The sequence below is a fragment of the Borostomias antarcticus genome (assembly GCF_949987555.1).
Source record: "Borostomias antarcticus genome assembly, chromosome: 26".
NCBI classification, from domain to species: Eukaryota; Metazoa; Chordata; class Actinopteri; order Stomiiformes; family Stomiidae; genus Borostomias; species Borostomias antarcticus.
Genome location: NC_140259.1, coordinates 5,366,146 through 5,393,204, shown reverse-complemented (window position 1 = coordinate 5,393,204; position 27,059 = coordinate 5,366,146). Strand labels below are relative to the sequence as shown.

The following is a 27,059-nucleotide window of genomic DNA, read 5'->3' as shown; positions in this document are numbered from 1 at the left end:
ATAATACAATATATTCTTTAGTCACATTTAACAAAAAAACAATCACAAATCCTCATGTTTTGATGATGTGTCGAGAATTCAGCAGCTGAAAGTGAGACAAAAGGAATGTGAGGTGAACAGAGAAGAGCAGACAGTTGTGGACACACATGGATAACTATGAACACAGTGAATATCTATGCTTCAGAGTGACCAAGCCAGTGAGGAACTCAGGCTACAGCTCAGGATACTCAACCTCAATCTCGTCATCAACGGAAGGACGCGTGTCACAGGAAGTATGCATGTCATTTAAATTACATCCACCAACAAAGGCATAATAGAGCTATGTTTCATGCGTGGCGGTGACGTGTGATTGGCTGAAACTGTGACGTGTGATCGGCTGAAACAGTGCAGAGAACAGGGCCAGGGTCAGCTCCAGCTGAGCCACTGTTGCATGATGGGAAGTCCCGAGCAGCGCCCCCACCAGGACTAGGACGACAGCCAGCGGGAGGAGGAGGCAGGCTTCGTGTCATGTGACCGGCACGCTCTGCGGTCCACCGATGCCGCTGCCCTCGTAAGGAAAGGGTAGGAACTGCACCTTGGGCACGGCGAGGGCGGAGTTATTCCTCCTCAAGGCGCCCCCGCTGGCCGCCGCCCCCCCTGCCCCGGCGCTCTTCCTCATGGAGTTGTTGCGTCTCATGGAGTTGCGCTTGCGGAGCGAGTTCTGGTGCGACAGCTCGCTCTTCTGCAGCGTCTGGATCAGGATGGACGGCTTCTCGTCCAGCTCGCGGGCGCTGCAGCGGGGCGTGGCCACCTTCACCGTGTTGCCGAACTTGGAGTAGTCCACCGAGTACACGCCCTCCTCCTCCGCCACGATGGGCACGAAGCGGTGGCCCCACTGGATCTCCTCGGACACATAGGAGGTGCGCGCCTGCGTGGTGATGCCCGTGGTCTCCACCACGCCCTCCAGGATCACGATGACCTCCAGGTCGCTGCACTGCAGCTCCATGGCCGACAGGTCGTAGAGTGGACTGGGGGGGGGGCAGATCAAACACAATGTAACTTTAACGGAAGCACATTTTTTAAAACGCCATCATGTTTCCACACAATTTTGCTCATAACCTCCTGTCTCATAACCTCCTGATCTGTAAGGGAACATAGAGGTCAGACAGGTGAGAGAACCTTCTCTGTCTCTCTGTGTCTGCATGTCCGCCGGCGTCTGACCTCACCTGTTCTTGTCGATCACGTGGCAGATGATGAGCGGCGCCAGCAGGAAGACGCTGTTGCTGGCCAGGTCGCTCTCCGTCTGCACGTCGATCTGGTGGATGGGGATGACTTGGACGGAGAGGAGGGGAGTGAGGGAGGTGGAGGAGAGGAGGGGGGAGGGGAGTGAGGGAGGTGGAGGAGAGGAGGGGGGAGGGGAGTGAGGGAGGAGGAGGGGGGAAGAATGGAGAAAGAGAGAGGAAGATTCAGAGAGAGAGAGAGAGAGAGAGTGGGGGGGGGGGGACATGTCAGAGGAGCAGTCTGTCTACAGAGATCACAACCAGGGTCCTCTCTAACCCTGACCCTGGATCAGCTCCTATCTCAGCCTCTGAGCTATGGGGGCAGGATAATCTGACTTCACGTCTCAACATGAATTAAAGCGCTCTAATCACAGACAAACATATTGGACAACAAGATCCCAGGCTAAGTAGTAGGCTAAAAATGTTTGTGTGCGCGTTCATGAAAGGAATATATAATTTCACTCTGCAATAGAGCAGTTCCAACAGTCAGCAACCTAAACCTTACATCTTTATTGTTTATAAAGTATTGACTACTACTGAGCACGTTTCTAAACTATTGATCACTACTGATCACTCACTTCACGCTCGTGACGCACTGCTCCACGCCGTGGCCGCGCGGTTGGGGTCCAGGTCGCCACGAGCCACCAGACCATGGCGAAGAGCAGCCAGCTGCACAGGAAGGTCATGGTGAAGAGCAGCCAGCTGCACAGGAAGGTCATGGTGAAGAGCAGCCAGCTGCACAGGAAGGTCATGGTGAAGAGCAGCCAGCTGCACAGGAAGGTCATGGTGAAGAGCAGCCAGCTGCACAGGAAGGTCATGGTGAAGATGACCAGCGTGAAGCGCCCTTTCAGGTCCACCAGCGTCGTGAACACGTCCTGCAGGAAGCGGCCCTGCTCGCGGATGTTCTTGTGCGCAGGTTGCAGGAGCCGCTCTTGGCGATGAAGCGCGCTTTGTTCACGCGGTCTCTGAAGACGGGCTTTCTGGGGACCCGCGAGGCCAGGGGCCCCGGCAGGGCGAACTCCTCCGGGATGATGCTTTTTCTCGCCAACATGGTCTCACAGCAGCGTGTCACCGCATTTAGATAAAGTGTGACGGATAGTTGTTGGAGTTGTCCAAAGTTTCGGCTAATTCTGTCACCTGCGGGAGAACATGGGAGAAGGTGCCAAAACAATCTTTTCAACCGGAAAACTATTGTAATGTCTTTGTGGGAACCCCAGCGGTGTCTTCGGTCCTGTCTCTGGCGAGGATTGCGACACGGGAGCGTTCCCAGTCGACCGGGCGCATCCCAACTTCTACTGACGTAGGCTGTCTGTCCGGGGGGGGCTGCTCCCCTGATCACTTAACGAGCTGGGAAAAGACGGATCTGTCTTTCACTCTGGATTTGGTTTTGTCTAGAATTTTGATGTGAATAAGATACATTTAATAAAATGTACTAAAATAAAATGTATTAGACCCAGCATATTTTCACAAGTGTATTTATGGGCGAATACAATGAAATAGAATATATGTAAATACCATTAAGATTAGGGTTAGAAAATGAACTTAGAACGTTTAGGCCTATTAATACTGTTTCTACCAAGGCATTGGCTACTGTGCTGAGCAGTAGGATACTCCTGGGTTTATGATAGCTATATTTCAGCCATTGCACTGTATGAACACCAGATGGCGCCATTGAGCAACGGACGTAATGCATGGGACCTGTGGGGGTCATAGGTCAGGTATCAGCGCGGGACATCCATGACTAGGAGACAGTCTGTCACTTAAAGCCATTTTATTATCAGTTCAAGTGTAAAAACAAAACAAAAAGGTAGGCACACTGTATGATGTTCTGTGTCTATACTAAAAACACCAGGGTATTATATAATCACATAAGGTATATACACTTAAGACAGCAAAAGTCTATGATGACAAAGATAGTTTAAAAACATAATAAGTGATAAGTAATAATCATTCAACATGCATTCACAGGAGAAAAGTCAAGGTTTATTAACCAAACATTTTTGTTGTGAAATAATGTGAAGTGCAACAAGTATGTGCATAGGTACTGTACAGGCTTACAGGGGGAGGGTGTTCTGGTTATAGTAACAGCCACCGGGCGTGGTTCAGACCAGAGTAGAGAAACAGTACGTTAATAACAGATGTATGGTCAGTTATAAACATTCCCCTCACATGATAAAGGTGAGAATAGTCTGATCCAGGATCAGCATCTACCTCATGGCAGTTCTATTCTCCTGATATGATGTCATTTAACCACCAGAGCGGAGACACCAGCTCACCTTGACAGAGGAGAGGAGGAGAGAGAGAGGGATGAAGATGGAGAGTGAGAAACAGAGGGAAACAGAGGGAAAGAGAGAGATAAAGTTAGGGAGGGGTGAAGATATAGCTAGGGAGAGAGAGGGTCGGTAAAAGTGTGTGTGTGTGTGTGTGTGTGTGTGTGTATGTGTGTGTGTGTGTGTGTGTGTGAGAGAGAGAGAGAGAGAGAGAGAGCTGGACCCATGCAGGGACACGTGTTACATTACACTAGGTTGACAGGAGGGTGTAGATTGGTTTCAACATCATTGTGGCAAAGACAGCCTAGCCTACGCGTGTGTGTGTGTGTGTGCGTGTGTGTGTGTGATTGTGTGCCTGCTGTGGACTGGTAGTGGTGAAGTTCCTGCTGTAACAGAGTCTGGAGGACAGGAGGTTGGAGCTGTGCTATTATTCTAGTACTGTGCTATTATTCTAGTACTGTGCTATTATTCTAGTACTGTGCTATTATTCTAGTACTATGCTATTATTCTAGTACTGTGCTATTATTCTAGTATTGTGTTATTATTCTAGTACTATGCTATTATTCTAGTACTGTGTTATTATTCTAGAACTGTGTTATTATTGTTTTAGATAATACTGTTAGATCATAAACACTGTTAGGTTATGTGTTACAAGACAAAAATAAATACTTAACACAAAACAACAACTCCTTGAGATGAGTAATCGCTTTCAAACAACAACAAAAAAACAATATGGCACTGGAGTATGATCAATAGAGAACGCAAATATCCTGGCACAGAGAACCGATTTATCCTGGCACAGAGAACCAATTTATCCTAGCACAGAGAACCGATTTATCCTGGCACAGAGAACCGATTTATCCTGGCACAGAGAACCGATTTATCCTGGCATAGAGAACCGATTTATCCTGGCATAGATAACCGACTTATCCTGGCACAGAGAACCGATTTATCCTGGCATAGAGAACCGATTTATCCTGGCATAGAGAACCGATTTATCCTGGCACAGAGAACCGACTTATCCTGGCACAGAGAAGCCCTCAGACTGTATAATACAAAGTCAGTATATCAAATTCTCCTCCATATGCAGAGAAACGTTGCTGTACAGGGAGGTTCTAGTGAGACACCGAGCTGACGGACGGTACCAACACACCTGACCTCAGCCCAGCGACACCGGACTGACAGAGACCACCTCAGCTCTGCTGCTGGTCTCGGATCAGTTTGGATGTTCAACTGTTAAGGTCATGATCTGGGGGAGGCAGAGCTGATCCCAGACCAGTCCTTAATGGCAGCCTCACATCTGACCTGAAGCTGAGGGGCGGGGCGGGGCGGGGCTGGCGTTAGAAGTAGCCAATGGCAGCTTAGGGGTGGAGTAGAAGTAGCCAATGGCAGCTTAGGGGTGGAGTAGAAGTAGCCAATGGCAGCTTAGGGGTGGAGTGTTCCCTTATGGATGAGGGCACTGAACAGAGTTCCCACCAGAGCGAGGCTTTCAAACCTCACCAGCGTTTTACTATTGATCCACTCCTCACCTGCTTATTGCTCACATAGTAGAAATAGAGAGTATTATACAAGAAGAGTAGCAAAGATATCAAGAAACAAACAAGAAAACAACTTTGTAATCATATTCATATAAAACCACCACGACTCAACGACTTAAAAAGTCAATAAACTGATCATTCCACCGACCAGACTCCCATAATAATCACTCATTAATAAACTGATCATTCCACCGACCAGACTCCCATAATAATCACTCATTAATAAACTGATCATTCCACCGACCAGACTCCCATAATAATCACTCATTAATAAACTGGGTCAGTCCCGCTGGGAGGCTGTTGACTGTTGAATCAATCGATTGACTGACTGATCAATCACCTGACTGACTGACTGACTGACTGACTGACTGACTGACTGATAGACTGACTGATAGACTGACTGATAGACTGATCAATCACCTGACTGACTGATAGACTGACTGACTGACTGACTGACTGACTGACTGACTGACTGACTGACTGACTGACTGATAGACCGGTGGATGGTCAGACAGACTGATAGACCGGGTGATGGTCAGACTGACTGACTGATAGACAGGGTGATGGTCAGACAGACTGACAGACCGGGTGATGGTCAGACAGACTGACAGACCGGGTGATGGTCAGACAGACTGATAGACCGGTGGATGGTCAGACAGACTGACTGACTGACAGACTGACTGATAGACCGGGTGATGGTCAGACAGACTGATAGACCGGGTGATGGTCAGACAGACTGATAGACCGGGTGATGGTCAGACAGACTGACTGACTGATAGACCGGGTGATGGTCAGACAGACCGCTGGCTCCTACATGTCGGCCCTGACGAAGGAGGCGAACATGCCGTCCTCCTGTCCCAGCAGGGTCTCTGGGCGGTCCGACTCCAGGATGTGTCCCCTCTTCATCACCATCACCAGGTCTGCCGTCAGGATGGTGTGGACGCGGTGCTGCTCACACACACACACACACACACACACACACACACACACACACACACGCACAATGCCATCATACGCATGACGTCGTCCCTTCTCACTGTGAGACCATATTTTTGACGCAGCATCTGCCACATTGCGCGGTAGCCGTAATGCTGTCCAGGACCGTTCAGCTCTTCAATTATTGTTGATCGGACAGTGGCCAAAGGTGAGTAATCCTTATATCTGTACAAGGATAAACTTTTAAGTTTATGTTTCAGGGTGCGAAGGCTCATTTTAAGGTTGTGCTTTGTTTCCAGGAGATCCAAAATTGTATTGGAAGTATGTCCATCTCTGAAGTACTTCCGAATTAAGTCTTCACATGATGGCACTGCACAACATAAAGGGAGATAAAGATCAAAATGTTATAGTGAGGTAATATGTGGGAAATTCTATTTAATTGAGTTTAGAGCAACACTGTGTCTTGAGGTAACAGTATGTTTGTCTTTTCCATTTTGAAATGTTACAAATGTTCTATGGGGAAGAGGTCTGGTGACGAGGGAAAACCACAGTCAAATAAGCCTGGCATACATTCAATGCATGTTTAGACATGCACTGAAGCTGTGCTAGGCCTATTTAAAGTCCAAGGAAGAGCTAGAGTACTAACATGGCTTTCCCTCCACAGGCACCAGATCTCAACCCCACTGAACACTTTTAGGAACATTTATAAAAGGCAAAAGATACTATGACAGGGATGCTATGAAAGAGTGCTGGAATAAAATGGATACTCAATTTCTGCAGAAACATCTCTAGAAACAAAATACAGATAGGCTTACTTACTGTCGTCTTCAATCTCAGCCAAAAATTGAACATCCCCCCCACAGGAGCAGCAAAAAACATAGATAGTAGTCCCCAGGTTGTGGCCACAAAAGGACAAAACATTTTGGTCTGAAAAGATAAAAGGGGTCAAGTTTATTCAAAACTCTATTCTAATTTAAATTCTAAAAAGCTCAACTACGCTTAATGTAAAACCCCCAAATATTGCACAGATGAAGCTTAGCATGAGTACAATAAATGTAATGATCTATTCCTTACCCTCTAGGACCACTGTCTCTATCCATCTTCCTTATCCTAACCCTCTAGGACCACTGTCTCTATCCATCTCCCTTATCCTAACCCTCTAGGACCACTGTCTCTATCCATCTCCCTTATCCTAACCCTCTAGGACCACTGTCTCTATCCATCTTCCTTATCCTAACCCTCTAGGACCACTGTCTCTATCCATCTTCCTTATCCTAACCCTCTAGGACCACTGTCTCTATCCATCTCCCTTATCCTAACTCTCTAGGACCACTGTCTCTAGCCCTAACCCTCTAGGACCACTGTCTCTAGCCTTAACCCTCTAGGACCACTGTCTCTAGCCCTCACCCTAACCCTCTAGGAGCACTGTCTCTAGCCCTAACCCTCTAGGACCACTGTCTCTAGCCCTAACCCTCTAGGACGACTGTCTCTAGCCCTAACCCTCTAGGACCACTGTCTCTATCCATCTCCCTTATCCTAACTCTCTAGGACCACTGTCTCTATCAATCTCCCTCACCCTAACTCTCTCTCCACTGTCTCTAGCCCTAACCCTCTAGGACCACTGTCTCTAGCCCTAACCCTTTAGGACCACTGTCTCTAGCCCTAACCCTCTAGGACCACTGTCTCTAGCCCTAACCCTCTAGGACCACTGTCTCTAGCCCTAACCCTCTAGGACCACTGTCTCTACTAGCCCTAACCCTCTAGGACAGGGGTGTCAAACTCTGGCCCGCGGGCCAACTTTGGCCCGCAGTATAATTATATTTGGCCTGCGAGGCAATACCAAATGACTACTAGAGCTGGCCCGCCAGTATCATACAGCGCATTCACCGCTAATACTACAAATCCCATAATGCTCTGCTGTTGGTTTGGCGCGTCAATCAAGACAGGACCCAGAAACGCCCTCTCTTCTGTGACAGTAGTCATAGCGATCTCATATACTACAACTGTAACCGTGTTACCCCTTCTTAAAAATGGCGAAAAGAAAGGCAGAAAACAGAAGCTTTACGTTATGTAACGTCTCACTGTGATAGAGACACCCGTGTTGACCTAGCCGGCCGCTGTGTTTGTCCATATTAAAATTTTCATTTGTTCAATGTTGGCCCGCGACTTTATTCAAGTTTTACATTTTGGCCCACTGTGTATTTGAGTTTGACACCCCTGATCTAAAGGATCTTCTTGGGGCTGGGAGTGGGTGTCTAGATCAGAGGGGAGCACAGCTGATTCTGTGAGTAGCAGCACATAAAGGTTTTAAAAAGACATGTCAACAGGACCGGCTAGCTAGCATAGCACATTATAATTTAAGCATTCATGCAAGTGGAAACATGTGTCCTGGCTGCTGCTACTGGATTTTTATGTATTTATTTGCACGGGAAGTATTTGCAAGTGTGCCAGCTGGCTAACAGTAGCCACCTCACTAGAACAGTGCAGTGGTTGAGGCTGGTTAGTGAAAGCTAGCTTACTAGAACTGTAGTAGCTGTCTAGTTAATCTGTCATTTAGTTAATGGTAGCGTAATGTTATCTAGCAGCTAGCTTACCAGGACAGTAGTTGGCTGGATGCTAGCACTGTAGCTAGCTGTCTAGTTAATGGTAGCTAACGTTATCTAGCAGCTAGCTAACCAGATCGAGTTGTTACCAGAACATAAGCTTACTAGCTAACGTTAGCTACCTAGCTTAGCACTTTCTTCACACACTAGGCTAACGGCTCTCGTTGTCATGGTTAATGTGAGACCGCGGGCAACTGACCGACCGTCTTAACATAGTTACTCTCAGCTTCCTTGTGGAAAAAATGCTTATGGGCTCCCAGTCTGCTGCCTTTTCTCCTGGCCTCTCTCCACTCTTTTCTCCTGGCCTCTCTCTCCACTCTTTTCTCCTGGCCTCTCTCTCCACTCTTTTCTCCTGGCCTCTCTCTCCACTCTTTTCTCCTGGCCTCTCTCTTCACTCTTTTCTCCTGGCCTCTCTCTCCACTCTTTTCTGGTGCCCGGATTTATGTATGGGCTTAATGTTTATGATTTAACGTTAGGCTATATGTGCTAGTTTTTTTTTTATTTTTTAGATACATTATAGATTATATAGATTACACTACACTGCCACTGTTGAGGTACATACTGGTACACACACACTATACACTGTTATAACAAGAACACACACAGAGTTATACCAACAACACAAACACAACACACTCTACCAAGAAAACACACAAACACTCCAAACACACACTCTGCACTGTGATACCAAGTACACACAAACACTCCAAACACACACTCTGCACTGTGATACCAAGTACACACAAACACTCCAAACACACACTCTGCACTGTGATACCAAGTACACACAAACACTCCAAACACACACTATACACTGTTATACCTAGAAAACACACACAGTTATAACAACAACACACACACTCCAAACACACACTCTGCCCTGTTACACCAAGAAAACACACACACACACTACATTGCTGTACCAAGAACCCAAACACGCCACAACACAACCAGCTCGTGATTCTCAGTTGGAGGACAGGGGAACATGAGAATATCAGACATGGTTCCCTGTCTTACAGCGACATCTGGTGGAGGACATTATGAAGTTCTACAGGACCCCTAGACCTCGAACGCATGCATCTTATGAAGTACAAGAGCTAAACGACTCAGAGGTTTCAACTAAACATATGGACAATCTTATACGTGGTTGTATAGTTGTGTGTGATGTCATTAAGCGTGGTAAAGGCAATGCAAATGTGATTTATCCTAAATGTAAAAGTAAACCCAAGTGAATATAGAAATAGCCTACTGACCAAGGACAAGGATGGAATCTTACTTCCTGACGAAGTTTTCCAAAAGATGCTGAAATTTTGAGAAGTCACCAAACCAGTCGAAGGACTGCTCGGACTATTAGTGCTAGTATTTGACAGCCAGCCTGTATAGTGACGTTATGGTGCGTTCGTTTATAACTGGGAGGTGGCAAATTGCGACTTGCTACTAGGAATGATTAAATAAAACACCGTATGAACTCGCACTTCCTCGTCGCAAATTCGGATATGTTTCTCAGCCCCCAGTTGCTCGAATGCACTAGATATAACTAGGTAACTGTGATATAATGGTATATAGCTGGAATGCACACAGGTCGGAGGTAGGTATTTTGCCACTTGCGACTTGCCAGCTCCGACAACAAACGAACATACCATTAATGTCAAAAGAGGTGAGACTTGCTAGCATGAACCATGGCATGGACCAAACCATTTAAAAAGGGGGATATTGCTCAGTAAATTAAAACTTTTTTCATCTGTATTGCATTATTTGTGGCTTAATTTGAATTGTGATGCAGCATTAGTGTGACTGATCTACATGCAGAATAATTTCATCATAGAAAGAGGGACCTCTTTTTTTGTGGGCCCTGCTTGCTTGTGGGCCCTTATAATCATGATCACCTTTCACCCTAAACAAGGCGCTGTCCATGATCGAGCTGATGAGCATCGAGGTGGGCGGGAGCTCCAACCCGCAGACATACATTCTTGCATTGAGCCACTTAGCTACTCGTGTTTCAACGCGTCATTGTTCCCGGCTTTCACCGATTGGCTAAGGGCTTTCAAGAGAAGTAGTCAAGTAGCCGTGACTGTTTGTAATCCGTCTCTCTCTACCTTGGGACCTTTTCCCCGTTTGTCACGCCTGTAAAGATTTGGAATAGCATATCCTTTTATCCATCTGAAGAAAACAAGAGACACGCTCTTAATTCTTTTTAGAAAACACACGTTTCCATCACAACCTCTTCACCAACCTTTCACTGTAGGCTACAACAATCTTCAATTCGGTAAGTTGTATGTTAATTTTTTATATTTAAGAATAGAGCTCAACGGTTTTGGGCTTCGGGTTAGAAAGTGAATTTCTCATACATTTAGGGTTCGTTCTTTAAAATCATTAAAGGGTTTTAAGCCTGGAGTCAAGTCAACACGCTAGCTGATGAATCGTGATCTTAGGGACCGTTCTTAATTCATGGGAGGGGGTTTTAGTAGCTATGCATTGATCACACGAGCCCGTGTACTTCTGCACCCGTGCCTTTGTCTTCGCGGTTCTGTTCGTCCACATGCAACCAAGCTTTCGGGCCCCTGAAACCGTGTTCGTTTGAAACCGGAGTCCAATTCCGGTTTCAGCGGTTGCGTATGTGTTAGTGGTTGAGGTAAAATGGTCAACTTAAGAAAAATGTTGTTGCTACTTATTAGCATGCTGTCGGCAGTCTTTGGGTGTCATATCCAGCTGCTTAACCTGGTCAACGAACAGAGGCGCCCGAACGAGCAAAGATTTTTATTTATTTATTGTGTTTACATTGTATTCATTGGTGACATTAAGGAGCAATTCTACCTCACTATCTGTCTAAACAAAATATTCTGCCCTGTGAGTCGCCATTGTTGTTTGTGTTTTCGTATTTCCAGCCTTTCCGCGTTTCTGTTCCGGTATTGACTCTGGCTTCTGATCAGGGTTGCCAGATTGGTGTGATGTTTTCCAGCCCAATGAGTGCTCAAAATCCGCCGAATGTGATAAAAAACCGCCCAAATATTATAGCATATAATATATAGCAGTGCATGCTAAGAAAAATGCCTTTCAGTTGAAATACCGAAAATAATAACTCGTGGTAAACTGCAACACACGCCTACACATGTCACACACAGCCTACGACAGAGAGAAAGTTGCGTAATCCCATCAAATAGTCAAAGAAATGATAATGCAGGCAACAAATTATAATAACACATGAGAAGCATGGCTATATCATGAACAGAGGAACGGCGGTGCTGCGGTCATAGACAAGAGAGCAACTCAAGATAAGATGACAAGCTAGATAACAAGCTTTAGTGGTGACAAGAAATCGCAGAATGTGACAAGTGGACTAGGCTACACAACTTCCAATGGTAGGCCTATATAACCACCTGTATAACCACCCATGAATACCCTGCCTGCTCGCCTACAATAACCGAGTCAGGAGTGTGACTCAGGCAGGCAAGCAGGCAGAGACACAAGTAATGAATCACTCAATGATGCGACATCCAGAAACACCTGCTGTATAGTATTAAGTAAAAATGTCTTACCGTCACGCCAAACAGGCCAGGAGTCCATTCCAACTTCTAACGTAACTCGTCAATGTAAAACTATGTACATATGGTGAACTTGCTAATTAGCAAGTATTAATAGATGGTTGAGTCAAAGCTCCCCAACAACTGTCGGGAACACGCAACGTCAGGGAGACGTTCAGATCACGTCTTAATAACGTCCGTCGGTCCAGAACCCCATTTGTACGTCTGCTGGACCCCTCAATATTCAAACGTCTGGCTTGGACTCCTCTAAGACATCTGCGGACGTGCAGAACGGGTTCAATATTTGAACATCTAAAAAAAACATTCATTTTGGCTCCTAATTGGATGTCTTTGGACGTCCGAAAAAGACAAAAAAGACATCTAAAAGACGTCTTTTAGACGTGTCTTTGCTCAGTGGGTCCCATGCGATTTCTGCCATCATCTTTAGCGTCACTTGGGAAAATTCTCTCTCCACATGAGCATTTGATATGGGCAGAGTGAGCAGTATGATTGCGCCAAGTGCCACATCCTGAAAGCACTGATTTCCTCCGGCATCTTTAAAGGCCTCTACCTCCAGCCAAAAGGCATCGATGCGGTGATCAGAAACCTGCTGATCCCACATCCCCAAATTGGCATCTTTAGGTTTCCTCGGGGGGTAGCTCGCTAGATTTGACTCCGACCTCGACCTTCTCCTTGACCGTGTGAATCAAGCATTGAACAGGGAGAGCTCCCTCGCCCCTATTGGACAGTTGCACATCTCCCACGTGGGAGCCTATTAACATCATTGGATAAAATTGAAACGTCTGTCCCGCCAGTTTAAACTTTTTTTTTTTTTTTAAACGCCCGCCCAATGTTATTTTTTCCAGCCCAACCGCCCAATGCTATTTTTTCCGGCCAAACGTGATCAAAAGAAGCCCAATTGGGCGTGAACCCGCCCAATCTGGCAACACTGCTTCTGATTAGTTAAAATGGCCTTTACTTTTGAAGTTATATCGCCACCTACTGCTTAGATTACATCACTTGGCGTCGGATTTTGCGGTTTCGCCACTCGTGGGGACGAAGCGCTGTACAAATAAAGCTTTGATTGATTGAGCAGGGAGGAGCGAGAGCGAGCCCATAGGAGGGTGGAGCCCAAGCCCCCAGGAATCTAAAGTGAAACCCTATTGAACCGCGCCATCTTGGCTAAATTTGTAGTCATTTGGCTATTTCTGGTGACTTTTGTACTTGGGCAGTTGTGCTTTTCTGTCCTACGCGCGTCCACGAACAAGTGCAATGAAATGAAAACCGGCTTGCATATTAACCTGTTTTTGTCAAATATATCCATTGGAGACATTATTTTTTTTATCCAGGCATCTTAGTTTTAACAGGTTAATTATAGCTGAACATGTAATGGTATCCATTCCATTCGCGATAACGTTATTGCAGCCAGGCTAAATTCCTCCAGGGAGCCAGTGACAGGCGAGTTGAAAAGCTTCACTCCCCGCCAACAGGAGCTTTGGCCGCTGCTACTGCATCTCGGATAACCCGCCGAGTTCGTGGCTGCTATTTCACATTCGCCCTTGATCAGTCCCAATACCGATCCATGGTAATAATGAATCAAATGGTAGATGTTAGATCATCTGGGAGAAAGTCTGTGTAATTGGGTATAAGTTTCATTTCCTATCACTGGAATTAGCTGGAATGCTTGTATATTTATATTGTAAGAAAAAATGTTATTTTATTGCGACTTGCCACGCTATTTAGTGGCGCAGTGTAAAAAGGGAGCAGAGAAGTGTACCATACTGTTGAAAGCTCAGAGACAAACTGAGACCCACCAGGAAATACAAGTACGCCTATAGGATAGGCGGAGCATAAGTCCCCTACCTAATCTAAAATAGTGGTGATTCTCCACAGAAAAGAGCAGAGCTTATCAAATTGGGGAGGGCTATCTGCTCACTAGGGCAGACACAGACCTGGAGCAAAACTAAACTCTCAAACAAAAACTCTAGTTTAAGAAGTTTGAATCAGAAATACAAAGTAGGAAAACAATGGATATACCATCACCACTGGCCATTGTGGGATGCAAACATCAAACACTATTAAAGGACATTGAGAACTTCTGGAAAATAAAACAAAACACACTAAAAAAATTGAGCTCAGCATGGCCTGAGGGTTGTACTTGAGATGTGGGTGTGTGTGAGGTTATGGAATGCCTAATAAGAGACTACAGGCCAAGAGATGCATCTGATAAAGACTACAGGCCAAGAGATACATCTGATAAAGACTACAGGCCAAGAGATACATCTGATAAAGACTACAGGCCAAGAGATGCATCTGATAAAGACTACAGGCCAAGAGATAAATCTGATAAAGACTACAGGCCAAGAGATAAATCTGATGAACATCAAAAGAGAATTATTAATGTTTCTGATTTAACGTTAGGCTATTAGTGCTAGTATTTAACAGCCAGCCTGTATAGTGACGTTAATGTCAAATGAGGTGAGACTTGCTAGCATGAACCATGGCATGGACCAAACCATTTAAGAAGGGGGATATTGCTCAGTAAATTACAACTTTTTTCATCTGTATTGCATTATTTGTGGCTTAATTTGAATTGTGATGCAGCATTAGTGTGACTGATCTACATGCAGAATAATTTCATCATAGAAAGAGGGAACTCTTGTTTGTTTTGTGGGCCCTGCTTGCTAGTGGGCCCTTATAATCATGATCACCTTTCACCCTAAACAACGCGCTTGGTGGAGGTATTGGTCAATGAGGTAGAGACGCGGCAAAAGGATCTTTTCGGAACGATGATTTCACATGTGCACGACTGATAAGAGCACCTGTTAGGCCTGAGTGGTCCCATTTAGATTATAATGAATTATCTATCATGCAGGCTATATTGGCATTCGTTTAGTGCGGTAGGCCTTATTAGGTGGCTGCTATATCCAAACTGATAATCATTATAAGCCTATAGTGTTGTTGCATGGGTAATGGGGTTTGGATCTATATTGCACGTATGCTTCACAGGGTGGCCCATGAATAAAAGGCCTAACTTATCAACGTATAAACGGGTCAATTTACAATGACATCCATAGCAATGCAAACATGTAGGCCTATAGTGACTACTTAAGGCAAGTATCCCCAATTTAACTGTACGACAGATCTGAGGGTTCTTTGCAGCAGCCAATTTGTGTATTTTCCGGGATATCATATTTCACATACTTTCTCAAAACATTCTGTAGGCATATAGAAGATGCGTGTTCTAATGGATGTTGCGGGATAGCCAAGCACATATTAGAACATCTGTGCCAAGTCCCGGCATATCCAAGGCCCCGTGCGTCATGGCCTACTATAATCCAGCTATATCAGTGCCTGTATCGAGGTCTTGTAAATATATGGGGTCCATGGACGGGTTTCATGTGATTCTATAAAGATTTATTATAGCTACACACATGATGATTCGGCAAATCAATAATCTAACTTGTTGCCGTATTACTCGGTTCACCACGGATCTTTCAAACGTAAAGATCCTTTCCAGTAATCCAAACTCCATATCCAATTCCTGTTTTGATTTTTGATCATTGACTCACACGAAACAGACTAATTCCGATTCCGATTTCAGAATGATTAAACTGTAACATAGCCTAGGCTATTTGTATTCGTTGGTGTATTCGTAAAAACTTTTACACACCTGAATATCACAAACAACTTCAGCGTAAGGATTGTTGACATAAACCCATTCATCGTCTCGTCATATTCAAGTCTCATCATAATATGGGAGCTATAACGTGCGGGAATGGATGAAGGACTTAAAACAAATTGATAATAAGGACTGTATATTGGAACATTTTGACAGAATAAGTTTATTGAATAGAGAATATTATTTAAAAAAAGAAAAGGGCAGGAGTTCTGGGGAGCCTATACCCACGCCCTAGCGGCATATCCAATAAAGACTTTTTAACTTTTGGCAGTTGCTTTATTTTGAACGAGAGAATATTATTATAATATTCACGCCAAATCCAGGATACTCGTGAATGCGCCTGCGTTTGTTATGAACGGAACGCTGCTAGGATGCTAGAATCGGCTGCTAGAATATAGCCAGCTAATTTATGGCAACAAAGCCTTTATTGAGATATGCCGCTGTGCGCGTGGGTGGGCTCCCCAGCTCAGTCTTGTTGTTCCGACCATGGTTTAATTTGCAATAGCACTTTCATCACACTGAAAGTGCCAATCAAGTGATTTACAGTGATTTTAGAAAGTTGGTGGTTTTGTCAAAAGAGCCTTGCAAACCGTGACGTCACAGAGCGCCCTTGTGACGTGGGCCAGGAGGTGTATAAAAGCCGAAGAGCAGCCAGAGAGAGAGCGAGGGGGGCTTCTTCCTCTCCCTCTCTTTCCCTGGCTCTCTCTCGTGGGCTAGAGAGAGAGAGAGGAGAAGGAGGTATCATCTCGACATCTCCCCCCCCTCTCTGTCTCACTGAGAGAGATTCACTCACTCTTTCGCTGAGTCTCTCTTTGAGCTAGAGAGGGTAGAGAGGGGGGGAGGGGAGATGTCAGGATGGTATCTCCTTCTCCTCTCTCTCTCTCTGGACCACTGAGAGAGAGTCAGGGAGAGAGAGGGAGATGTCCTCTTCTCTCTCTCTCCTCTTCCCTGGCTCGGAGGAGGAGGCGGTGGAGGTGGCAAATTTAAAAATAAATAAAAACCGATTTTAATCATAAAAACTTATTCTGATTCTCATTGTAAGCTAAAGTGTTGTTATTAAGATATCCATGTTAGCATATAGGAGTACTGTTACTATAGTTACTGTTAGCACTTCAGACTTAGGGGCTGGGCAGCCTCAGCCCTCCACCTCTGACCAGACCTCCACCTCTGACCAGACCTCCACCTCTGACCAGACCTCCACCTCTCCAACGAGTAAACACGCGTTTCAATCACACCTCTTTCACTGTAGGATACAATAATCTTCAATTCGGTAAGTTGTATGTTCATTTTTATATTTAAGAATAGAGCTCAACGTTTTTGGGCTTCGGTTTAGAAAGTGAATTTCTCAGACATTTAGGGTTCGTTCTTTAAAATCATTAAAGGGTTTTAAGCCTGGAGCCAAGTCAACACGCTAGCTGATGAATCGTGATCTTAGGGACCGTTCTTAATTCATGGGAGGGGGTTTTAGTAGCTATGCATTGATCACACGAGCCCGTGTACTTCTGCACCCGTGCCTTTGTCTTCGCGGTTCTGTTCGTCCACATGCAACCAAGCTTTCGGGCCCCTGAAACCGTGTTCGTTTGAAACCGGAGTCCAATTCCGGTTTCAGCGGTTGCGTATGTGCTAGTGGTTGAGGTAAAATGGTAAACGGAAGAAAAATGTTGTTGCTACTTATTAGCATGCTGTCGGCAGTCTTTGGGTGTCATATCCAGCTGCTTAACCTGGTCAACGAACAGAGGCGCCCGAACGAGCAAATAGTTATTTTATTTTTTATTGTGTTTACATTGTATTCATTGGTGACGTTAAGGAGCAATTCTACCTCACTATCTGTCCAAACAAAAGATTCTGCCCTGTGAGTCGCCATTGTTGTTTGTGTTTTCGTATTTCCCTTTCCGCGCTTCTGTTCCGGTATTGACTCTGGCTTCTGATTGGTTAAAATGGCCTTTACTTTTGAAGTTATATCGCCACCTACTGCTTAGATTACATCACTTGGCGTCGGATTTTGCTGTTTTTGTCAAATAAATCCATTGGAGACATTATTTTTTATCCATTGGAGACATTATTTTTTATCCAGGCATCTTAGTTCTAACAGGTTAATTATAGCTGAACATGTTTTGTGAATCAAATGGTAGATGTTAGATCATCTGGGAGAAAGTCTGTGTAATTGTGTATAAGTTGCATTTCCTATCACTGGAATTTGCTGGAATGCTTGTATATTTATATTGTAACAAAAAATGTTATTTTATTGCGACTTGCCACGCTATTTAGTGGCGCAGTGTAAAAAGGGGGCAGAGAAGTGTACCATACTGTTGAAAGCTCAGAGACAAACTGAGACCCACCAGGAAATACAAGTACGCCTATAGGATAGGCGGAGCATAAGTCCCCTACCTAATCTAAAATAGTGGTGATTCTCCACAGAAAAGAGCAGAGCTTTTCAAATTGGGGAGGGCTATCTGCTCACTAGGGCAGACACAGACCTGGAGCAAAACTAAACTCTCAAACAAAAACTCTAGTTTAAGAAGTTTGAATCAGAAATACAAAGTAGGTAAACAATGGATATACCATCACCACTGGCCATTGTGGGATGCAAACATCAAACACTATTAAAGGACATTGAGAGAACTTCTGGAAAATGTACAAAACACACTAAAAAATTGAGCTCAGTATGGCCTGAGGGTTGTACTTGAGATGTTGGTGTGTGTGAGGTTATGGAATGCCTAATAAGAGACTACAGGCCAAGAGATGCATCTGATAAAGACTACAGGCCAAGAGATACATCTGATAAAGACTACAGGCCAAGAGATACATCTGATAAAGACTACAGGCCAAGAGATACATCTGATAAAGACTACAGGCCAAGAGATAAATCTGATGAACATCAAAAGAGAATTAGGATAAAAAATAAATAAACCTGTTCAAAGATGAGGGCCAACACTACAGGAAAACTCTGAGACCTTGCTGGACCAGAGTGGGCTCCCTTCGTTAAATAATAGTCAAATTAAAAAATATATACAAAATACTAAAGACCAAGAATGGATGAAAGTAAACAGCAGGAATAAAAAGAGAACTTGGGTCACTTCACACTCAACAAAAGCAAAAACCAATATGTTTGAACATCTTAACCAAACTGTAAAAGACATTTGCAAAACCTGTAAAAAGGAAATCATTTAGCAGCTCAATTAGTCCATTAATTGCCAGTCCAACTATGACATGGATTTAGTGAGAAAAGAGAAGACAGTAAAAGAGAAAGTAGCAGAGGGACAAAACAGCCCCAGAGAGGGACGCACAAGCAGACAGAACTAAACATGCTGCAGAGCAGCCAGCCAGCAGAGCTACACAGATAGATACAGACGCACAAGCAACCAGAGATAAAGAAGCTCTTAGAAAGCATACGTCTAGGCAGAGACAGATGGAGAGAGATGCATACGCAACCAGAGATGAGCATAATGCTGAACAGCATGCCACTAGAGAGACAGAAACAGCAGGATCCAGACATGATAAGGGACTGTGTGATAGAACTAATAGAAGGAAGTTCATAGAGAAGCAACTAGAAAAGAATCCAGAGGCCTATATACAATCAGATGCAAATAAAAAGGCTACGTGAAGGCTAAGCCTAGTACTTTAAGCCACTATGGCGCTGCTGCTCCGGATTTATCTAATTGACACATTTTACGTTACCTTGTTTGTTGATAAAGTAGTCGGACAATAAACTGCTGTGCGAATACTTGGTCCATTTATTGTCCTTCCATAATCAATAATCCAGCAAACAACCCGGTACGCATGTTTGTGTGTGCGTGTGGTCAAAAACTGTTTGCCCTCTGTGCAGCAACACCTAGCCAACAGCAGGTGAGTTCCTACCTAAATATCATCAGTTCCTATTAACATGGGAGGAGCAACGCATTGACCCAATTAACCCGAATTTGGCTCTTACAGGCTATGTTAAAGGAAAGATTTCATGAACAATTAAACAGGAAAAAAATAGGCAGAATATGACTTTTTAGAGATCAGAAATGGACCCATCTTTGCATGTGTAAACTGTAGAATAATTAGGCATTACAATCAGGTGAAGAAATATGAACACATGTTCATTTCTCAGATTTCCAGAATGTATTCTGCTGCTCCCACTCAAAATAAACCACCTCTCCAGTCTTGAAAGTTTCCTTCCCTCCATACAGTCAGACCCTACATCTCACCCACTTGGTTTTCTCCCTCCCTCTCTTCCTTCATCCTTCCTTCCTTCCATCTCTCCCTCCCTCACCAGTTTGTTTTTAAGAAACCATCCCCTCTTTCTCCTAGGTATGTGAACTGTGCCTGTACTGAGGAAGAGCAAAACCTGGTAGCGTTTCAGTACCGTGGAGGGATCCTGTATCGCTGCTGTCGGCTGCTGGCTGTCGGGGAGGAGCTGCTGGTCTGGTACGGACAGGAGTACAGATACAAGAGCATCTCCTTTGACTACTTCTGGGACAAAAAGAGCACCACTAGAGGTAGTTGTCCTAGACTCTCCTTCCCTCTGTCTTCTCCATCTCTCTCTCATCCACTTCTTTTCCTTAAAGCTGAAACAACCAGAGGTCTGCTAGTCATAATAGTAACCGCTGTCCAAGTAGCTCTCCTCTTCCGGCCTTCCCTCTCTCCTCTGTCTTTTCCCATGGTGCCAGACAGCAGGCAAGACGTGGGCATACAGCGTGAAATTCAGGACACTCATGGATGCAACGATACAGGGGACAGTATGTGATGCACTGCAATGGCGCCTGTGCAAATTGCTGTTGTGGGGCACGCAAATTGCCAATATTAGGCAGCCACGCTATCTATGAACAGAATGGAATGCTCTTAGTTGCCATGGAACATGGTAGCTTGACATTAGTTAAGGAGTGCTGGCTAGCTTATTCTAGCTATCTAAGTTAACACCGTGGGCTTCAACGTATTACATGTTTTCTCTCCTATCTCCTATTTAGATTTTGTCACTTCTTTTTCTCTCTCCTCTGTCGCTTTCCCTCCGAGCTCAGCCAGAGGAACCTGTTGCATATCTTTCTCTCTCCTGTCCACAATCGGAAGTTGTCATGTGGTTGTGTCCCTCCCACCTTCACTAGCTACATATAATCACCCTATACAGTATTTGAACTTGTACTAAATGTGTGATAATCATTTTAATGTTTGTGTGTCTCTCTTTCACTCTCAATCCCAGAAGTGATGTCAGACTTGCCCCAGGTGTACTCCTGGTCCGAGTGCCAATTCTCCTAAAACTCCCAAATCTCCCTCCACAATCACATCAAGAGCAGCCATGACAACCTCTACATCTCTCTGCTAAGGAACGGAGAGATCTGACCAGAGACTCTCTCCTCCTGCTCCTCTTGATCACTCCCTTTCACCACCTCCAACACCCCGCTCACTGCAGCTCCTGGCCAGAGGCAGAGAGACATTGACAAGCCAAGATCGTACCACTGTGACCAGTGTGGGAAGAACTTCAGTCTCAAGGCTAATCTCAGGACGCACCAGCGTGTTCATTAAGGAGAGAAGCCATACCAATGTGACCAGTGTGGGAAGAGCTTCACTACATCAGGAGAGTTAAAGACACACCATTGTGTTCATACAGGAGAGAAGCCATGCCACTGTGAGCAGGGTGGAAAGAACTTCAGGGAGTCAGGAAAGTTAAAGACAGACCAGCGTGTTCATACAGGAGAGAAGCCATACCACTGTGACCAGTGTGGGAAGAACTTCACTTCGTCAGAAAAATTAAAAACACACCAGCGTGTTCATACAGGAGAGAAGCCATACCACTGTGACCAGTGTGTGAAAAACTTCACTTAGTCAGGAAGCTTGAAGACACACCAGCGTGTTCATACAGGAGAGAAGCCATACCACTGTGACCAGTGTGGAAAGAACTTCACTAGATCAGGAGAGTTAAAGACACACCAGCGTGTTCATACAGGAGAGACGCCATACCACTGTGACCAGTGTGGGAAGAACTTCACTATGTCAGGACACTTAAAGTCACACCAGCGTGTTCATACTGGAGAGAAGCCATACCACTGTGACCAGTGTGGGAAGAACTTCACTATTTCAGGACACTTAAAGACACACCAGCGTGTCCATACAGGAGAGAAGCCATACCACTGTGACCAGTGTGGAAAGAACTTCATTCAGTCAGGAAGCTTAAAGACACACCAGCGTGTTCATACAGGAGAGAAGCCATACCACTGTGACCAGTGTGGAAAGAACTTCACTACTAAAGCAGAGTTAAAGACACACCAGCGTTTTCATACAGGAGCGAAGCCATACCACTGTGACCAGTGTGGAAAGAACTTCACTCAGTCAGGAAGCTTAAAGACACACCAGCGTGTTCATACAGGAGAGAAGCCATACCACTGTGACCAGTGTGGAAAGAACTTCACTACGTCAGCAGAGTTAAAGACACACCAGCGTTTTCATACAGGAGATAAGCCATATCACTGTGACCAGTGTGAAAAGAACTTCACTACGTCAGCAGAGTTAAAGACACACCAGCGTTTTCATACAGGAGAGAAGCCATATCACTGTGACCAGTGTGGAAAGAACTTCACTACGTCAGGAGATTTAAAGAAACACCAGAATGGTCATACAGGAGAGAAGCCATACCACTGTGACCAGTGTGGAAAGAACTTCACTCAGTCAGGAAGCTTAAAGACACACCAGCGTGTTCATACAGGAGAGAAGCCATACCACTGCGACCAGTGTGGGAAGAACTTCACTACGTCAGCACAGTTAAAGTCACACCAGCGTGTTCATACAGGAGAGAAGCCATACCACTGTGACCAGTGTGGGAAGAACTTCACTACGTCAGCAGAGTTAAAGACACACCAGCGTGTTCATACAGGAGAGAAGCCATATCACTGTGACCAGTGTGGAAAGAACTTCACTACGTCAGGAGATTTAAAGAAACACCAGCGTGTTCATACAGGAGAGAAGCCATACCACTGCGACCAGTGTGGGAAGAACTTCACTACGTCAGCACAGTTAAAGTCACACCAGCGTGTTCATACAGGAGAGAAGCCATACCACTGTGACCAGTGTGGGAAGAACTTCACTACGTCAGCAGAGTTAAAGACACACCAGCGTGTTCATACAGGAGAGAAGCCATACCACTGTGACCAGTGTGGAAAGAACTTCACTACGTCAGGACACTTAAAGTCACACCAGCGTGTTCGTACAGGAGAGAAGCCATACCACTGTGACCAGTGTGGGAAGAACTTCACTACGTCAGCAGAGTTAAAGACACACCAGCGTGTTCATACAGGAGAGAAGCCATATCACTGTGACCAGTGTGGAAAGAACTTCACTACGTCAGGAGATTTAAAGAAACACCAGCGTGTTCATACAGGAGAGAAGCCATACCACTGTGACCAGTGTGGGAAGAACTTCAGTCGTTCAACACACTTAAAGAGACACCAGTGTGTTCATACAGTTCATCCAAGAGCTGTGAGTTCACTGAAGCCTGCCTCAAAAAGGACCCCATCTTTGTAAGCAATAGTGTGCATGTGTGTGTGTGTGTGTTTGATATCAAATGGACTTATGATCTGAAAATCAGTCTATATTCTGAACATCTTTATCGTTTATATTCAGAACATCTTTATTGTCCCTGGAAGGCAACTAGACATACTGTACAACGACACATACAGAACAGTACAAGAAGAGTTTCCACACAAACCCACCCCCCCCCCCTCCCTACTTTCTCTCTCTTTCTCATTCCCCCTTTCTCTGTCCTCTCAGGTTCACCACCAGCTATTGAAGAAGCGATAGATGAAGGAGAAGGGAGTTGGAGAAAGAGAAAGACCTGTCGTGGAATTTGGAATGGACCTGGTTTCTTAGGCCTTGATTACACTACTGCGTTTTCGCCTACATTTGTGCCTAGCAATGACAATACCGCAGCCAAAATGAAGCTCAAACCCAGAGGCCTCAGGATACGGCTGGGGCTACGTTTCAGCACTCAAAATCTGGAGCTGTGTTCTAGTGTAATAGGCAGATCCAGAGGCTTTAGAAAAAACTAGGAAAAGGCCTACATTGTAATGCTGTGTTCAGTTCACTTTATAACAATCAGACAGGTGATTTACGAGTTTGAGCTATATAGCATCTTAGTGGAAACGATAGTTAATCAGCCAAGCGGACTGATCTTTTTTGTTCCCGACCAAATAGTACCTTCCTCACACCAGTCTGAACGTTCGAGCAATCCTGCCCTTTTCTTTTTGAATAATATTCTCAATTCTCCAATATATAGTCCTTACAATCAGTTTGTTTAAGTCCTTCATCCATTCCCTCATGATATAGCTCGCATATTACGACGAGACTTGAAATGTGCACCAGACATGGAGCAAACACTGGGATGGAAATGTATTTGTTGGTGACTGTTAGTTGGATGTCTGGACAGCTGCATTTTAAACTTGATCATGATGTATATTTTTTCATAAACCTTTTTTAATAAACATTGTATAACCTGAGAGAGGTACTGTAGGGAGTTCATTTGTGTGCATGGGGGTTTGTGGCTGAATTTGGCTCATTTTCTCAAAACTCATATCTCAAAAACCCAAAATGACACTGCTGATGAATCTTAGCATCTCCTTAATAATCAGAAAGATCAGACACAAGAAGACAAAGAACCTTAAGCTTCCAGAATCAGGTCAGGATTGAAAAAGGTCACATCAGTCTCAGGACCACTGTGTCATCTGTTCTCCCAAGGTGTGGAGGCACCATTCATCTCTCGTGAGCCCAGGGATCTACTGGAGTGTAGCATAAAGTATAAAGTTATACAATACCATCTTCATCTTCCCAACCTCTCCTGGTCTGTGAGAGCCTTTGCAGCCCAAACCCAGAATAACACTTAAACAGATGACTAGTCTCACATTATTGACCAAAGTCATCTGCCATCCCCAGAGGCACTGCAGCTGAGCTTTAAAAGTTAAAGTACAATATTTTAGCAGATACGCCCCAGCCCAGAAAAACCTTTTGGAAAACCTTCACATTCCAAAATCTCAACAGCAACTGTTTATGAAGAATCTCTGAAAGCCTCCGAGATGTGTGAGGGCATTGCCAAAGACCTGGAGATAGATTTCACCCTGGGGCCAAGGTTCGCCCCTTCTCAAAAGTCTAAACAGGCTACTGGTGAGACCAGCATCCATCAGACTTCCTTGATAGTCCTTGATAGATAAACTTTGGGAATTTTGATTGACTTGGAATCTTGAAACATGACCATCCAAGTTCAGATAACGTAGTAATGCACACAAAAACATTTACATCCATATCATATTCATTCTTTATTCAAGGACTTTGTGATACAGTGCATTTTCTACCCTTCAAATAACACATGAAGATGTGATGGACTAGTGGGCCAGCCTGCATAATATCAAAGAGGCTGATAAAACGACAACTATCTACCAGCCTTACTGCTGCAATTAAATCACCACTGTTTCATTGTAAACAGATTCATAGGATATTGACTAGATGGGGTGTGCTTTTATTCAGAACACCTTCTGGTTACAATAGTTGTCCTGTCCAAATGTAAATTTTTGCTTGTTTCCTTAGAAAACACTTTTGCCTATTACTACTAGGAGCTCATACAATACTACGCCAGCTACAGTTAATCCTGGAGGCAGTCTGTCAACATGGAAGCTTCAAAAGTAGGGATGGATGAATATTGTGCTGTTTTAGTTCTTGTGCTGTTCTTGAGTAAAAAGCAGTCAGAGTGGGGCGGATCCTCCAGCTCCCAGCCCCTCCCCCACACAGATCTGACAGGATCATTCAGGTTCCAACTATAATGGTGATTGCTTCACCTTGCCTTCTTATTGGCTGCATGAAATTCTCACTGATGGGGCGGGGTCAGGGGTGATTTGGGGATTTAACATAAGCAGAGAGCAGAAGAACGGGCCTCCATTTCCTGTCAGCCCCAGTGTGAGGGTTAGAAGGAGCAGCATGGTGGTCAGCCCCAGTGTGAGGGTTAGAAGGAGCAGCATGGTGGTCAGCCCCAGTGTGAGGGTTAGAAGGAGCAGCATGGTGGTCAGCCCCAGTGTGAGGGTTAGAAGGAGCAGCATGGTGGTCAGCCCCAGTGTGAGGGTTAGAAGGAGCAGCATGGTGGTCAGCCCCAGTGTGAGGGTTAGAAGGAGCAGCATGGTGGTCAGCCCCAGTGTGAGGGTTAGAAGGAGCAGCATGGTGGTCAGCCCTGGTATCTCCTTCCAGCACATCAGCTAATGTACAGATAGAAGACTTAGATCCACCTCAGTGGGTTTATACATGGAACATGGAGCCGTTGATTTTTTGTGCTAAAAAAACAACCCTTGTGATGTGATCTCCAACACACACACACACACTCGCCAAACACTATGAGGTGTGTGTGTGTGTGTGTCCGTGGAGCCCAGAGGGTTCTGGGCAGTGTAGTGGAACATGGAGCCGTTGAGCTCAGCCAGAACGTGCTCCAGCCCCGCTTCCTCCCATCATGCACCTCTCTCCTGTCCAACAGAGCCCCCCCGACCTCAGCCCAGGTGAACAGAGGCTCAGCGGGCACCTCCTTCTAGAGTGGGGATTTGGAGGAGAAGAAAAAATAGACCTTTAGTGTCTAGTTTAATGTCTTTCACTGAACCTCCACATTCCTCATGAACCACCTTCAATGACATATTAATGTAATGTGTAACATTTATATAGCCAGTCAACAGTTATTAGCTTACTGTACAGTATATGAATGTGAGTGTGTAATGTGAGTGTGTAGTGTGAGTGTGTAATGTGAGTGTGTAATGTGAGTGTGTAGTGTGTGTGTAGTGTGAGTGTGTAATGTGAGTGTGTAATGTGAGTGTGTAGTGTGTGTGTAGTGTGAGTGTGTAATGTGAGTGTGTAATGTGAGTGTGTAGTGTGAGTGTGTAATGCGAGTGTGTAATGTGAGTGTGTAGTGTGAGTGTGTAATGTGAGTGTGTAGTGTGAGTGTGTAGTGTGAGTGTGTAATGCAAGTGTGTAATGCGAGTGTGTAATGCGAGTGTGTAGTGTGAGTGTGTAATGTGAGTGTGTAGTGTGAGTGTGTAGTGTGAGTGTGTAATGTGAGTGTGTAGTGTGAGTGTGTAGTGTGAGTGTGTAATGTGAGTGTGTAGTGTGAGTGTGTAGTGTGAGTGTGTAATGTGAGTGTGTAGTGTGAGTGTGTAATGTGAGTGTGTAATGTGAGTGTGTAGTGTGAGTGTGTAATGTGAGTGTGTAATGTGAGTGTGTAGTGTGAGTGTGTAATGTGAGTGTGTAATGCGAGTG

At 44.9% G+C, this 27,059-nt stretch overlaps 1 long non-coding RNA gene and 1 pseudogene across 2 annotated transcripts; one reads left to right on the top strand and one right to left on the bottom strand.

The window, feature by feature from the left end:
• Positions 1-505: 505 nt before the first annotated feature.
• LOC311326191 (ATP-sensitive inward rectifier potassium channel 8-like) lies at positions 506-2,450 on the bottom strand (annotated as a pseudogene). The gene is made up of 3 exons: positions 1,843-2,450; positions 1,206-1,311; positions 506-1,007 (listed from the first exon to the last, which is right to left on the bottom strand). The product of its transcript is annotated as an ATP-sensitive inward rectifier potassium channel 8-like (transcript).
• An 8,294-nt stretch (positions 2,451-10,744) lies between these two features.
• Positions 10,745-21,101, top strand: LOC311326116. The gene is made up of 3 exons (XR_014631040.1): positions 10,745-10,872; positions 20,106-20,293; positions 20,992-21,101. It is a non-coding gene; the product is annotated as an uncharacterized lncRNA (long non-coding RNA).
• Positions 21,102-27,059: the final 5,958 nt, after the last annotated feature.